The sequence below is a fragment of the Cryptomeria japonica genome, chromosome 1 (assembly GCF_030272615.1).
Source record: "Cryptomeria japonica chromosome 1, Sugi_1.0, whole genome shotgun sequence".
NCBI classification, from domain to species: Eukaryota; Viridiplantae; Streptophyta; class Pinopsida; order Cupressales; family Cupressaceae; genus Cryptomeria; species Cryptomeria japonica.
In genome coordinates this window covers 490,668,986-490,683,518 of record NC_081405.1, presented here as the reverse complement: position 1 = coordinate 490,683,518, position 14,533 = coordinate 490,668,986, and positions in this window count along the sequence as shown.

The following is a 14,533-nucleotide window of genomic DNA, read 5'->3' as shown; positions in this document are numbered from 1 at the left end:
TTTAGCCTTCAAAGGTTTATCATCTGCAACATCATCATCATTATCTAACAAATCTGATCGGAAAGTACTTTATGCAATGGAACTTGAAGATATCAGAAAGGAAAATGAAGAATTTGAAGAACTTGAAGCACTATTTGCAAGGAAAATGCCTAAAGGTCCAATTGGAAGTAAGTATGAAGGTAAAGCACCATATGGCATCTAGATGTCCTGATAGACATGCAAGATTGAGATAAGAAGCTAAAAGGACATATAAACCTAACCTTGAATATCAGAGATATGGATTTAAGAAGAATATAGACAAATCATGTTACTATGCTGATGAAGGAGTTACTAATGATTCTGATGAAGAGCTGATAGATAATGGATGGGATTTTGTTGCAATAAAAGAAGATCAAACATCACCTACTATTCCACGGGTAGAGTAGGTCCTCGCAGCTAAAATTGAAGAAAAGGATGAATGGATTATAGATTCTGGATGTTCACATCATATGACTGGTGATAAAAGTAAATTATTATCTTTTCAAGAATACAATGGAGGTCTAGTAATACTTGGGGATGATAAAGTTTGTTTGATCAAAGGAAAAGGCACTATATCTTTTGATGGTAAGCACAATACTAACAATGTTTATTATGTTGAAGGTTTGAAGCATAATCTTTTGAGTGTTGGTCAATTAGTTGAAAGGAAATTTCAGTTACAGTTCAAGAATGGTAAATGCAAAATCGTGAATAGACCTAGTTTGGAGATTGCAACCAGTAATCAGACTAGAGGTAATATCTTTCATTTGAATAACAATGAAAAGACATGCTTGATTGCACATATTGATGAAAGTTGGTTATGGCATAAAAGAATTTGTAATGTGAATTTTGATTACATTATAAAGATCAGTTCATCTAAGGAAGTAAGGGATTTACCTAAGATTGTAAAACCTCATAATCTAGTATGTAAGGAATGTCAAATGGGAAAACAAGTTAAAACAAATTTTAACAGTATTTATGAGAAATCCAATAATGTTCTTGATTTAATCCATACTGACTTGTGTGGTCTAGCAAGAACAAGAAGTCTAAAGGGAGATAGATAGTTTATGCTAATTATTGATGATTCTTCTAGAATGTGTTGCGTTACTTTTCTCAGGCAGAAATAAGAAGCTTTTGGGAAATTCAAACTATTCAAGGCAATGGTAGAGAATGAAACTGGTAAGAAAATCAAATGTTTAAGATCAAATCAAGGAAGAGAATTTATATATAAGGAGTTTAATACATTTTGTGAAGTGAATGGAATTAGAAGACAACTATCAGCACCTCGGACACCTCAGCAACATGGAGTTGTGGAAAGGAAAAATAGAACTATTCTAGATTTAGCTAGAAGCATGATATTAGAAGCAAATTACCTCATTTGTACTAGAGAGAAGCAGTGAATACAACAGTTTATACTTTTAACAAAGTTCACATCAAAGGTGAAACCAGTAAGACGCGTTATGAACTATGGTTTGGTAATACTCCTACTCTTAAATACTTCAGAATATTTGGGAGCAAATGTTACATTAGGATAGATGAGTATATTGGTAAATTTTATCCTATAAGTAATGAAGGAATATTTTTTGGTTATTCATCTAAGAGCAAGGCATATAGATGTTTTAATAAAAGATTGCAGAAAATCATTGAGAGTGCAAATGTGAAGATAGATGAACAATTTAGAGGAAATTCAAGGTCTATAGATTCTAAACCAGTAGTTGAGATGACCATAAATGAACCTATACAGAGTGCACTAGTAAAGAATGTGCATCCCATCACACCGACATCATCAGAGAATTCCACAGTGACTAAAGAACAACAACAAGTTAACACACCTAGGTTTGTAAGACTGAATCACTCTGAAAGTTAGATAATTGGGAATAAGTATCAAGGTGTTATGACAAGAGGAAGACTGACAAATGAATAGTTATGTTTAATTTCTCAAATTGAACTAGCATCTTTTATTGAGGCATGTGAAGATAAACATTGGATTAAAGCTATAGAAGATGAATTAGAACAAATTGAAAAGAACAATACATGGACATTGGTTCCCCGACCTAAAGACCAAAATGTAATTGTAACTAAATGGGTATTCAAAAATAAACTTAATGAAGATGGTAAGGTAATCAAGAATAAAGCAAGATTAGTGTGTAAAGGATATTCACAGAAAGAGGGAATTTATTATATTGAAAACAAGACACTTAAAATAAATGAAAATCCATCACCAATGCCTCTTTCAATTGACCTCCATTGTTCTTCTTTCTCCTCCAAATAGAGGATTTGTGTGGATCTCACCTACAAGTGCAAAAGCATGAAGCAAGATTGATTTTGATAGCGTGAGGATACTAGAAGCGTGGTTGATTCTCTAAAAATGTGATTAGTTCGATAATGTGATTAATTGATCCCCTTTTGAATGAAGAAAATCATCCAATTTATAGACAAATTGGAGAGATGACAAGATTAGCATGAAGAGATTTGAAAGGAAATTTCAAATCAAGAATGACAAATATGACAAATTATGACAACATTGACATGCAAAATTGATTGATTGACAAATTATGACAAAATTGACAAGATTGCTATGAAAAATTGATTGATTGACAAATTATGACAAATTATGACAAGATTGAAATGTCATTCCCATGAAATTAGGGGAAATATTAGAAAAATAGGAGAAAATAGAAAATTAGGTGAGAAATGATGAATTGGAAATTAGGAAATTAGAAATTGATGAAAATTAGGTAAATTAATTAATAATTTTTCATTCATTAATTAATTCATAGAAAGAGGGGGAATTAACTAGCCAATTAAACAAATATTTAATTGTGACAAGAAGACTTAGGATAAATAAATAAATTATTTAACCTAGAGGGAAAATGACAAACAAGATTAAATGAATAAATCATAAAACCCTAGAAGATGAATTAGAAATGCAAGGACGAAAATTAGGTCTTGACAAAAGATAATTGATGTAGGGTCGATTTGATTATGATTTTGATTGACAAAGGACCAATGCTGATAAATGATTGAGATTGATAAAGAGATCAAATTGATAGGAACTAATTGACATGATTGAAGAGGACAAGGAATGATGATGAATCGATCGCAAAATGACAAGATTGACAAGTTGATAAGGATCGATGACGAATCGATCGCAAGATGACAAGATTGATGACAAATTGATCACAAAATGACAAGATTGACAAGTTGATAAGGATCGATGATGAATCAATCGCAAGATGACAAGATTGATGACAAATTGATCACAAAATGACAAGATTGACAAGAGGACAAAACCCTAATTCTATCATTGATTAGGATTGGCGATGTCAAAATATGCCAAATGAGCACGCACATTGATGCAACAGGATAAGATTGACCAAAATCATGACTGAAGATTATTATCGACAAGACCAAATTTGAAAGCGAGACAAATGAAGAATGCAGAAGAAGAACTTGATGCTCGCAAATGATAAAGACCAAGTGTGCAACATAGAAGAAATTTTAATGCGATGCAAAAACCCTAAAATAAGGCAATGCGCCAATGTTAAAGTATGACTCCGCAAGCATTGACCATTTTTAGATGTCTACATTTTGCCCCTCTTTGAGACAATGTGATTCTAAGCATTGTTTCAAAGAACAATAATGAAAATGCCCTAGACAATGACAATGACATAGGCATGCCCCCTCGAGGAATTGGCCGGAAAAATCTAGAAAAGAGGCCAAGTGATCGATAAGAATGACAGAAGATGATAGGTTCAAACGGACTGCCAAGACTAATGGAAGAAATGTTAGTAAGCAGAAATTAGACAGAGGACAGTTAGAGATGAAGGAAAACTTGCTTTCACAAATGCACATAAGTAGGGGAGAACCTTTATTTAATGTAGCAAAGTGGATGCAGAGCATCATGGCATTGAAGGCCAGAGCTGGAACACAACCCCTTTTGCAAAAGACAAACACATCACACACAAGGAATGAGTGAAGCATCCTAGGGTGCATACATCAAGGGTCGAGGTATGTGCGGCGTTCACAAAGTGAACGTACTTATCACAGACACCCAATGATATAGTTGCCCTAGTTTGTGACAAACATTCCACAAACAACAAACACAACAAAAAAAGGAAAGGCACCATGAACCATCCTGGTCACTCTAAATCACTCAGTGACATCATTGAGCAACATAGCAACATGATCGAAGCCAAAGATAAATCAGTAAAAAGATAAGACACACAAATTCAACCAAGTCAAACAAATAGTTTGATTGTCATTGTCAAAAGTGGAAAACAGGAATGATCATGCTGTCTGGTTTCAGGGAATGCGGTACCCTATCTAAGATAGGACACAGTCTGGTTTCGAGTATACCACACCCTGTATAAGACCCATGATAATGTTGACAAGGACCAATGATATTGATGTTGATTGATTGATATGACAATTTTAATTAGTTTGAATGTTTGGTTTGATTGAAAAGTTCATCTATTAATGCGTGATTTCATTAAAGCACAATGTTTGATTGATTGTTGTTGGATGTATGCTTAGCGATCTGTCTATGCACAAAGGGGATATTTATTGACAAAATGCAAAATGCCAAAGGAATTGTTTTTGGATTTTGATGTTTTGAAATTTTTAGGGTTTCGAGTTTTTTTTTACAATTTTTTTGTTCGTTTTTTAGGACTTTATTTGACTTTTTAGGGATTTTTTTCAGGACATTATATGATTTTTATGGATTTTTTTAGGACATTATATGATTTTTAGGGATTTTTTCAGGACATTTTTTTTATTTTTAGAGATTTTTTTAGGACATTATTTGATTTTTTTGGATTTTTGACATTTTTAGCTGAAAATGAACACATGATTTTTTTGATGTTTTTGAATGTTTTCAGGATTTTTTTCAATTTTTATGGATTTTTTCAAGACATTTTTCAATTTTTATGATTTTGCCCCCAGTGTCTAGCAAGGCAAGGAATATGATAGGTGAATAAATAGGCTTTCTGAAATGTTGGTGGATAGAAGGAAGATAAAGGCCTTTTATTATGGAGACAACACGGATGCAATTTTCAAGGGCTATTGCGTGGTGGGACAAGAGAATGGATATGACAATGCAAAGCAGTGACATGGCATGAGGGGCATGCCAAGAGGTTTTTGAAACCATGTTTAAATTTTGTGTCCTTATGTCATATCAAGATCAAGGAATAAAAAAGAGTGTATGGATAATGATAAGATATGGATAGGATAAGCAAGACCAAGAATGGATAAGGGACATGGACTGAAGGTCGGGATTGGCTAAGGGATAGTGGCAGAAAGTTGCAATAAGACAGGGAATATGGATGAAAGGTTGTAATAATCAAATGGATAAATACCAAAAGCTATGATAGACTAAAAGCTGCAAATAAGATGCATGATGCTCATGATGGTCCTCAGCCTTGTCAAGATCAAAGGTGGAAAGAGGAAATGGACATGAGGGACAATAGGATAATGGAGGAGTATGACATGGTATGATAAGATAATGAAGAGCAATAGGATATGAAGAAGGAAACCTACCCCCAAGTGTGGTGTGCAAGAAGTTCATAGATTATGCATGAAGCCTATTTGCCAGGTTTTCACCAGTGGACGAATTATTTTTTGCGTTACGTTTTTTTTCTTTTTTTGTCTTTTTTTTTTCTCACTTTTTTTTTTTTTTTTTTTTTGTATTTTGACTTTTTCAAGAGAAGATGGACACATGATAGGGGATGGAAGAAGGACCCAAACATATTTTTGTTTGGATAGTAGCTTTGAAAAAAATAGACCATGATCTTTAAAAGCATGCTCAAAGACATTGGTAGGATAAGGACATGGAAAATGAGATGAAACTAAGGCAAGGATTTATGCAAAGGATGGGATCAAAGGGATCAAAGGATGGAAAATATGCATTGGATAATGGATAGGGTATTGGAAGAACTATGCTTGAGTGGATAGAAATGTTGGCAAGATTGACATTGGCACACACCTTAAGGGGTGATGGACAAATGGAGGAAAAATGTATTTTGGATATTGAGATTTGGATGGAGGAATAGCTTGGGATTTTGGGACATAAGGGCCCAAAACGGATGAAGAAGGGGATGGAGGAATAGACTTGGGAGGTTTGGATGGAGGAATAGCAATTTTAGATGCCAAGTTGGATGTTTCTTTAGGCTTTTGTGCTTCAAGGAGCCGCTTAGGGATCCACATGGTTGTTGATTTTTCACGCTTTTGTGGTTTATTGGAGTGCATTGCCAACACAAGGGATTTAGGAACCCATATAGATTTTAACTTTTGTTTTTGAGCAATGGGCCTTTGTAACCTTTTGGATTTTTCTTTTTCTTTAGAGATCATATTTTGCTTTCTTTTGACATGTTGATTATATTGGACATGTTGATCCTTGAATACATGTGGATTGCTAGACTTATGATGTTTATACTTGGCATCCAAATTGCTTGGAGGGGGAAAGGAATGCATGGATGGATATGAATGAGATGGAATTCTTTTGGATTGATTAAATTTACTCAAGGATGTGTGCCTTTGCTAACCTTGCATAGAGGACAAAGGGATATAAGGACCTAAGATGGATGGAAAGTATGATGGGGAAGGTGTATGTTTTGATTTTGAAGGGATGTTGGATTTAGTAGGGGTACCCACATCCTGAGAGTGAGTTGTGTAGACATGAGCATTAAGATCTTCTTTGATATGGAGGGATTCTTGCTTATGGAGATCTACTCCTTTGCCCTTATGAATATCTTGACTTGTAGGATACTCTTTTCTTTGGGAAGAAGACACAAGTCCATTATGAGGTCGATATGATATGAGAGAAATAATGAGATCTTGAAGTGGATCGGATTGCACCAAAGTGGAAGAACCCATTATGCATGTCGAGGGTTCATGAACATCTTGCACTGACACGTTAGAATCATGAGCGGGATTAGGATCATAAGGGGGATTAGGATCACGACGGAAACTAGGATTGTGTAGTGGACATGGTTCAATGACAGGCTCTTCATGAGATAGAATGGGAGAAATAACGAGATCATCAAAAGAAATGAGACCTTGGAGTGTATATGGAGCAGTAAGACATGGTGATGGAGGAACAAGTGGATCTTGTGGAGGATTTAAAGGAATAATTTGATCTTGACAAGGAGGAAGATCATTGGAATCCTCTTTAAAGATGCTTTGCTCTTGACTTTTAATGGGATCATCGGAAAGGATGGAAGGGATATCTTGATCTTTCTTAGGAAGTGGAATGTCAATGGGATTTGAAAGGACATTGTGTTCTTGGATAGAATTGACTGGAATAAGTTTATCATCGTGAGTGTCTGGGAACATGGGGTCTTGGTCAACAATTGGATGGGATGATAAGGTTTCAGGATCTCGATCTTGATCTGTTTCAAGACACATTTCTTCGTGCTCTAAATTATCCTCTTGACATGGGGTTGGACTTTGGATATGCATGCGGGATTCTGGCAAGGGATTAATGCTTTGGCATGAAAGAAATGCACTTTGAACATTTGTGATGGATTCTAGCAAGGAATCAATGCTTGAACATGAGGAAGAGGGACTTCGAATGGGGTCCTCTAAAATAGGTAATGGCAATAAAGTGCATGGTGGCATTGGGTCTTGTATTTCTAAAACATGACAAGGATGTGCATCATGAATTGGATTATTTTGGCAATCAATTATGTATAGCCCTTGAATAATTTCATCCTTGGGTGTATTGTTTGATGAGGATAATATGGAAGGTTCTTGTGAAACTTCTTAAGGTGTAGGGATAGATGCCATTGGAGAGTCCATTTGTTTGTGGGGAGATGAGGCATTGCTAGACATAAGTGTATTATCTTGATCTTCCTCAAAGAACTCACTTGGTAGTTTACTTAAGATCCTTGCAATAAATCCACCTTTCTTTCAAGGTTTTGACATAGTTGTATCTAGAATTTGAACTTGTTTGGAAAGGAGTTGGTTCTGGTCTGATGTCATGTTTTGATTTTGAACTAGATGTTGATCAAATTGGTTTGACATGTTCCAAATTTGGCTTGGTGCATGTTGCAACCTTTGTTTTTGAATGTTTGGTTGTGGTTGTTGAAATTGATATGTTGATTAAACTAGTTGATATTCCACCATTGGTTGAACTATTTGTGGACATTGTATAGTTGGTTGGACATATTGTTGAAATTGGACCATTGGTTGTGTTGGTTGAATATGTTGGACCATTGGTTGTGTCTATTGAAAATGTTGAACAACTGGTTGAACCATTGGTTGTGATGGTTGAAAATGTTCGAATTGTTGAACAATTGGTTGTGATGGTTGAAAATCTGATTGATAGTAAACACCTTGTTCTTGTTGTGAAGGCACATAATGTTGTTGTCTATTTTCTTGAAATTGTTTCATCATCTCTATTTGTGAGAGGAGAGCTGGTATGTCTAATCATTCAATAAGAGATCTTACATCAATTGGCTCAATCTTTGGATTTTGACCTGGAAATTTTTGAAACATTTTGGACATTTGTGATCTATTCTTCTCAATGTTTTTCACTCTTTGTTCCAAAATCTCCTTTTCTTGAGCTAGTTTCTCCTCTAGTTTTTGTATTTGGAGACTTGTTTCATCATAAAAAGTTTGATCCAAGTTCTGAGACATGTAGAGATTGGATTGACATGATTGATTGCTCAATTGTGATGACATGGCTTCGTAAGAAGGTTGAGACCTCATTTCAACAAACATGTCACTATGAAATGCAACTAATGGGATTGAAAAATGCAACCTAAAAGGATGACAATGCAACTAAATGTTTTTGGACTTTTTGAATTTTTGGAATGACAACTAAATGCAACTAAATGCAATGAAAATGTGACCTTGCTTTGGACCTTTGAGTTTCTATGGTTTGATAATGTTATGCAACTAAGTGCAACCTTTTTTTTTTTATATTATTTCAAGAATTTTTGGAAATGATATGCAATCTTCAGCAATGGTAATGCAACCTATTTTTTTGTTATTTTTCAAGGTTTGGACAAACTCATGAATACAATTCTAAAAATGAGACCCTTAGGAAATTGAAATGATGTCTAGACCTCAAAGGACGAAAGGACCAAGTGACAAAAGGACAAAATGATAATGTCTCCCCTATATGCTTGGATACTAAGCTAGGTTTGACCAAATGACATTGATGAAAAAAAGACAAAATTTTTTGATAAGGTCTAGACTTCCTAACAATGACTTAGGGTTTATTCAAAGATTTGGATTACTCAAGTATGACAAAACCTAGTTTTTGAGACTACATGCAAGAAAGAAATGATTATGAAAATGACTTAGGATATGATATGAAAATGATCTAAGGATATGATATGACAATGCAATGATAAGGATATGCAAAGACCAATGACTTGGAATATGCGAAATGCAACCTATGCAACCTAAATGGAAATCTATCTTGGATACGACAATGAAATGCAAACTTAGGGAAAATGATCTTGGACCTAAGTGCAAAATGAGGACGCTTGCAATGAAAAGGACTAAAATGAAGGGAGATGACAATATGCCCTAGGACCTAAGTTGGACTATGCAAAATCTAGCCTAAAGTGACATGAATTTTGAAACAAAGACATTCAATGTTTGACAAGCCATGTTCAAATGTTGGATGAATACTTGGACAAATTTGGACTTTTGTTTGGATTGTGTTTTTGAATTGAAGTTTGTTGATTTTGAAAATCCAAGTTGATTATGAGCACTTTTTGAAAGTTTGTTTTTTATTTAACCTTTGACAATCATGGAAGACAAAATATTTGTTTGACCTTGACTCAAGACAATCAAGCACATTTACAACAAATCCTATGGTTGGCAAGGGCAATATCTGTTGAATCCTCTAACCATAAAATACAACACTTAGTCGGATAGCTAGATGCTTGGTAGCATTGGCTCCCCCTTACAGTGCACTCACTTCTCGGGCATACCAAGCTTTGAGTTCAAGGGGCATCACTTCCCAAGAAATTTCTATCTCTAACTAAGGAGTACCTGAGAGGTTTCTTTGGCATACACGTATCACAACACCTGAGCCAACAGATAGAAGGATTTTGGCCTCTAAAAACAAGAGATTCTAGTAAGGGTATCTGTTTGGGTGGGTATTGATTCGACGAATAAATCATTGCAATACCATTCCAACACCCGTTGTCTTCAACTTTCGTTGCATCCACAGTTATTTAGAGTGGTTTGAAAGATCTTGGCTTCAACCCATCACCACTTAGGGTCGTTCCCTCTCACCAATGCCTGTGTGAAGTGCCAAACAAATGGGGAGGTAGGCCCAATTCTAAGGGTTAAAACATGCAATCAAACTAAAAGCAAACAAAGCATGCATGGTGTTCATTAACCTTTAAGAAACTAAATGTGCAACTACTCTAAAAATCACATGCAAGATGTTTTAATAAAAGTCTTTGACCGCGTCCTGCATAAGATTTGTTAGTAGTTTCATTTTTTTGTCTTCATCACACATAATGCCAAGGTGCTGCATAGAGAATCAGTACCAAAGAAAGGTAGAATATAGGAATAGAATGAAAACAAAGTAATTTGCAAGTAAAAACATTGATTTTCACCTCTATTTCTAGCCTTACACAGGCGCAGAATGTCCCAACACAGGCGCAAAATGTCTTGACACAGGCATAGAATGCCTTGACACAGGTGCATGTCTTCTTGACATAGGCGAAGATCCCTCCTACACAGGCGCATAAGTGTCTAGAAAGCTCTAGATTGCCCTGTTTCTTGAGTTTTTCACCTGCAAATCAGCTCAAAAGGCACTCAAAACATAGTTAAATGGTTAGTTCACGTCGGGTTCACCAATTAATGTAGATCAAGAAATTCGAAAGCATCAAAGCAAATAGATATTAGCTAACCACAAAGCCAAATTGCAATGAAATAAAATCCTAATTACAATCAATAGAAGAATTGAAAACAAGACAGTCAAAATAAATGAAAATCCATCACCAATGCCTCTTTCAATTGACCTCCATTGTTCTTCTTTCTCCTCCAAATAGCGGATTTGTGTGGATCTCACCTACAAGTGAAAAAGCATGAAGCAAGATTGATTTTTATAGCGCGAGGATACTAGAAGCATGGTTGATTCTCTGAAAATGTGATTAGTTCAATAATGTGATTAATTGATCCCCTTTTGAATGAAGAAAATCATCCAGTTTACAGACAAATTAGAGAGATGACAAGATTAGCATGAAGAGATTTGAAAGGAAATTTCAAATCAAGAATCACAAATATGACAAATTATGACAAGATTGACATGCAAAATTGATTGATTGACAAATTATGACAAAATTGACAAGATTGCTATGAAAAATTGATTGATTGACAAATTATGACAAATTATGACAAATTATGACAAGATTGAAATGTCATTCCCATGAAATTAGGGGAAATATTAGAAAAATAGGAGAAAATAGAAAATTAGGTGAGAAATGATGAATTGGAAATTAGGAAATTAGAAATTGATGAAAATTAGGTAAATTAATTAATAATTTTTCATTCATTAATTAATTCACAAAAAGAGGGGGAATTAACTAGCCAATTAAACAAATATTTAATTGTGACAAGAAGACTTAGGATAAATAAATAAATTATTTAACCTAGAGGGAAAATGACAAACAAGATTAAATGAATAAATCATAAAACCCTAGAAGATGAATTAGAAATGCAAGGACGACAATTAGGTCTTGACAAAAGATAATTGATGTAGGGTCGATTTGATCATGATTTTGATTGACAAAGGACCAATACTGATAAATGATTGAGATTGATAAAGAGATCAAATTGATAGGCGCCAATTGACACGATTGAAGAGGACAAGGATCGATGACGAATCAATCGCAAAATGACAAGATTGACAAGTTCATAAGGATCAATGACGAATCGATCGCAAGATGACAAGATTGATGACAAATTGATCGCAAAATGACAAGATTGACAAGTTGATAAGGATCGATGAAGAATTGATCGCAAGATGACAACATTGATGACAAATTGATCACAAAATGACAAGATTGACAAGAGGATAAAACCCTAATTCTATCATCGATTAGGATTGACGATGTCCAAAATGAAATCGAATTGATGATTTCAAAATATGCCAAATGAGCATACACATTGATGCGATGGGATAAGATTGACCAAAATCATGACTGAAGATTATTATCGACAAGACCAAATTCGAAAGCAAGACAAATGAAGAATGCAGAAGAAGGACTCGATGCTCGCAAATGATAAAGACCAAGTATGCAAAATAGAAGAAATGTTAATGTGACACAAAAACCCTAAAATAAGGCAATGAGCCAATGTTAAAGTATGACTCTGCAAGCATTGACTATTTTTAGATGTCTACAGAAACCATTGTACCAGTAGCTAGAATTGAGGCAGTCAGATTATTTCTTGCATTTGCAGCTCACAAGAGCTATAAAGTATATCAAATGGATGTAAAATGTGCATTTCTAAATGTTGATCTTGAAGAGGAAGTTTATATTGAACAACCTAATGGATTTTCATTGACAAATGATAAAGATATGGTTTGCAGATTAAGGAATGCTTTGTATGGATTGAAGCAAGCTCCTAGAGCTTGGTATGCTAGGTTGGAAACATATCTTTTGAATCTTGGTTACACTAAAGGTAATGCTGACAACAACTTATATTTCAAAGTGACTAAAGAAGACATCTTGGTTATTGAAGTTTTTGTTCATGATATCATTTTTGGAGGAGAAGATGGAATATGTAAAGACTTTGCTAATAAGATGTAGGAAGAATTTGAAATGTCTATGATTGAGCAGATAAAATTATTTTTAGGATTGCAGATTTCATAGACTGATAAAGGTATATTCATATGTGAAACAAAGTACTTGAAGGAAATACTAAAGAAATTTTCTATGGAAAATTCCAAACTGGCAAGTACTCCTATGACTACAACTGATAAATTGACATTGAAGGATGATTTATCTCTTGCTAATCCGACATGATATAAATCTATGATTGGAGGTTTATTGTATATGACACAAACAAGACCTGACATAATGAATGTAGTATGTATTGTTTCAAGATTTAAGAGTAATCCTAAACAAAATCATGAATCAGCAGTGAAAAGGATTTTCCAACATCTACAAGGCACAACAAATCTTGGTTTATGGTATCCTAAAGATGAAAATTTTCGCTTATATGCATACACCAATGCAAATTAGGCAGGAGATATAGATGACAGAAAGAGCACCACTGGCGAGGCATTCTTTCTTGGTAGCAGATTGATTTCATGGTTGAGAAAGAAACAGAGTTGTACATCATTATCAACTGCAGAATCAGAATATGTTGTAGCAGCAACTAATTGTACTCAGGTATTATGGATTAAGAAAATGTTGGACATAAAGGTAAAATGCAAAGAACCTATAATCATTTATTGTGATAATTCAACAGCAATTGATATATCTAAGAATCTGGTATTTCACTCTAAAACTAAACATGTTTCTATCAAATATAATTTTCTAAAAGAGAATGTTGAAGCAAAAGAAGTGAGTTGGTTTATGTGAATACTAAAGAGTAGATTACAGATAACTTTACTAAGCCTTTGCCTAAGGAAGCTTTTGAATATCTCAGAGAGTAGCTTGGGGTAATGCCCTCATTAGTAGAGACTTAGACAGTTGATGATTGGCATCAAACCAACAAAATTAACAGAGAAACCTTTTTCCAGCTTTGATAGAGGAGAGCTACTTCTCAGGAGGAGTAGTTGGTTAAAAACATTGGTTATTGTAATTGGTTCTATATTCTGGTATTTGCATTACTTTGGCATTTGATGTCAAAGGGGGAGAGATATCTATGAAAAAACATTATCCTATGGGGAGAGATATATACTCTCGGCATTTATTTTGATTTCTGGTATTGATCTATTCTAGAGATTGTTGACATTCTGTTTTGGCACATAGATGTTTTTCCATATTGTATTGCCATCAATGCCAAAGGGGAAGATTGTTGGTATTATGGATGTGTTGCATTGGTTTTGTCATTTATGTCAACACTTATTTTCTGGAGATCTTTGTTTATGTTGAGCCGGCACATTATGTTCACCAGAAAGTTCAGCGACTTATGCACGATCACCAATATATTGTTCACCAACACTGAAGATGATTTGTTATCATCTAGAGATCATTTGGTTATGTCGAAGATATGGTTTGCATACTTGGTTTTGGTATTTTGGTTATTGGTCCAATTGGGTTGACATATTTGTTGTTACCGACAAATTGGTCTAGGTTATGGACTTGTTGTTCTCAAATTCTGATTCCCCTCTTATCCCCTGTAAGAAAATAATAACTCTGTTTGCAAATAAAGAGATCAAGGAAAACAAAACCCTAGAGAAACATATGACAAGGTTTCAAGAACCTTCTACACTTTGAACTTATCCAAAGTTCAGGCGGGTATACCTCCTATGAATAATTTCACACTTCTAAACGAGATCCATAGTAAACCAGTGTTCAAAAACCAATGGATCTTA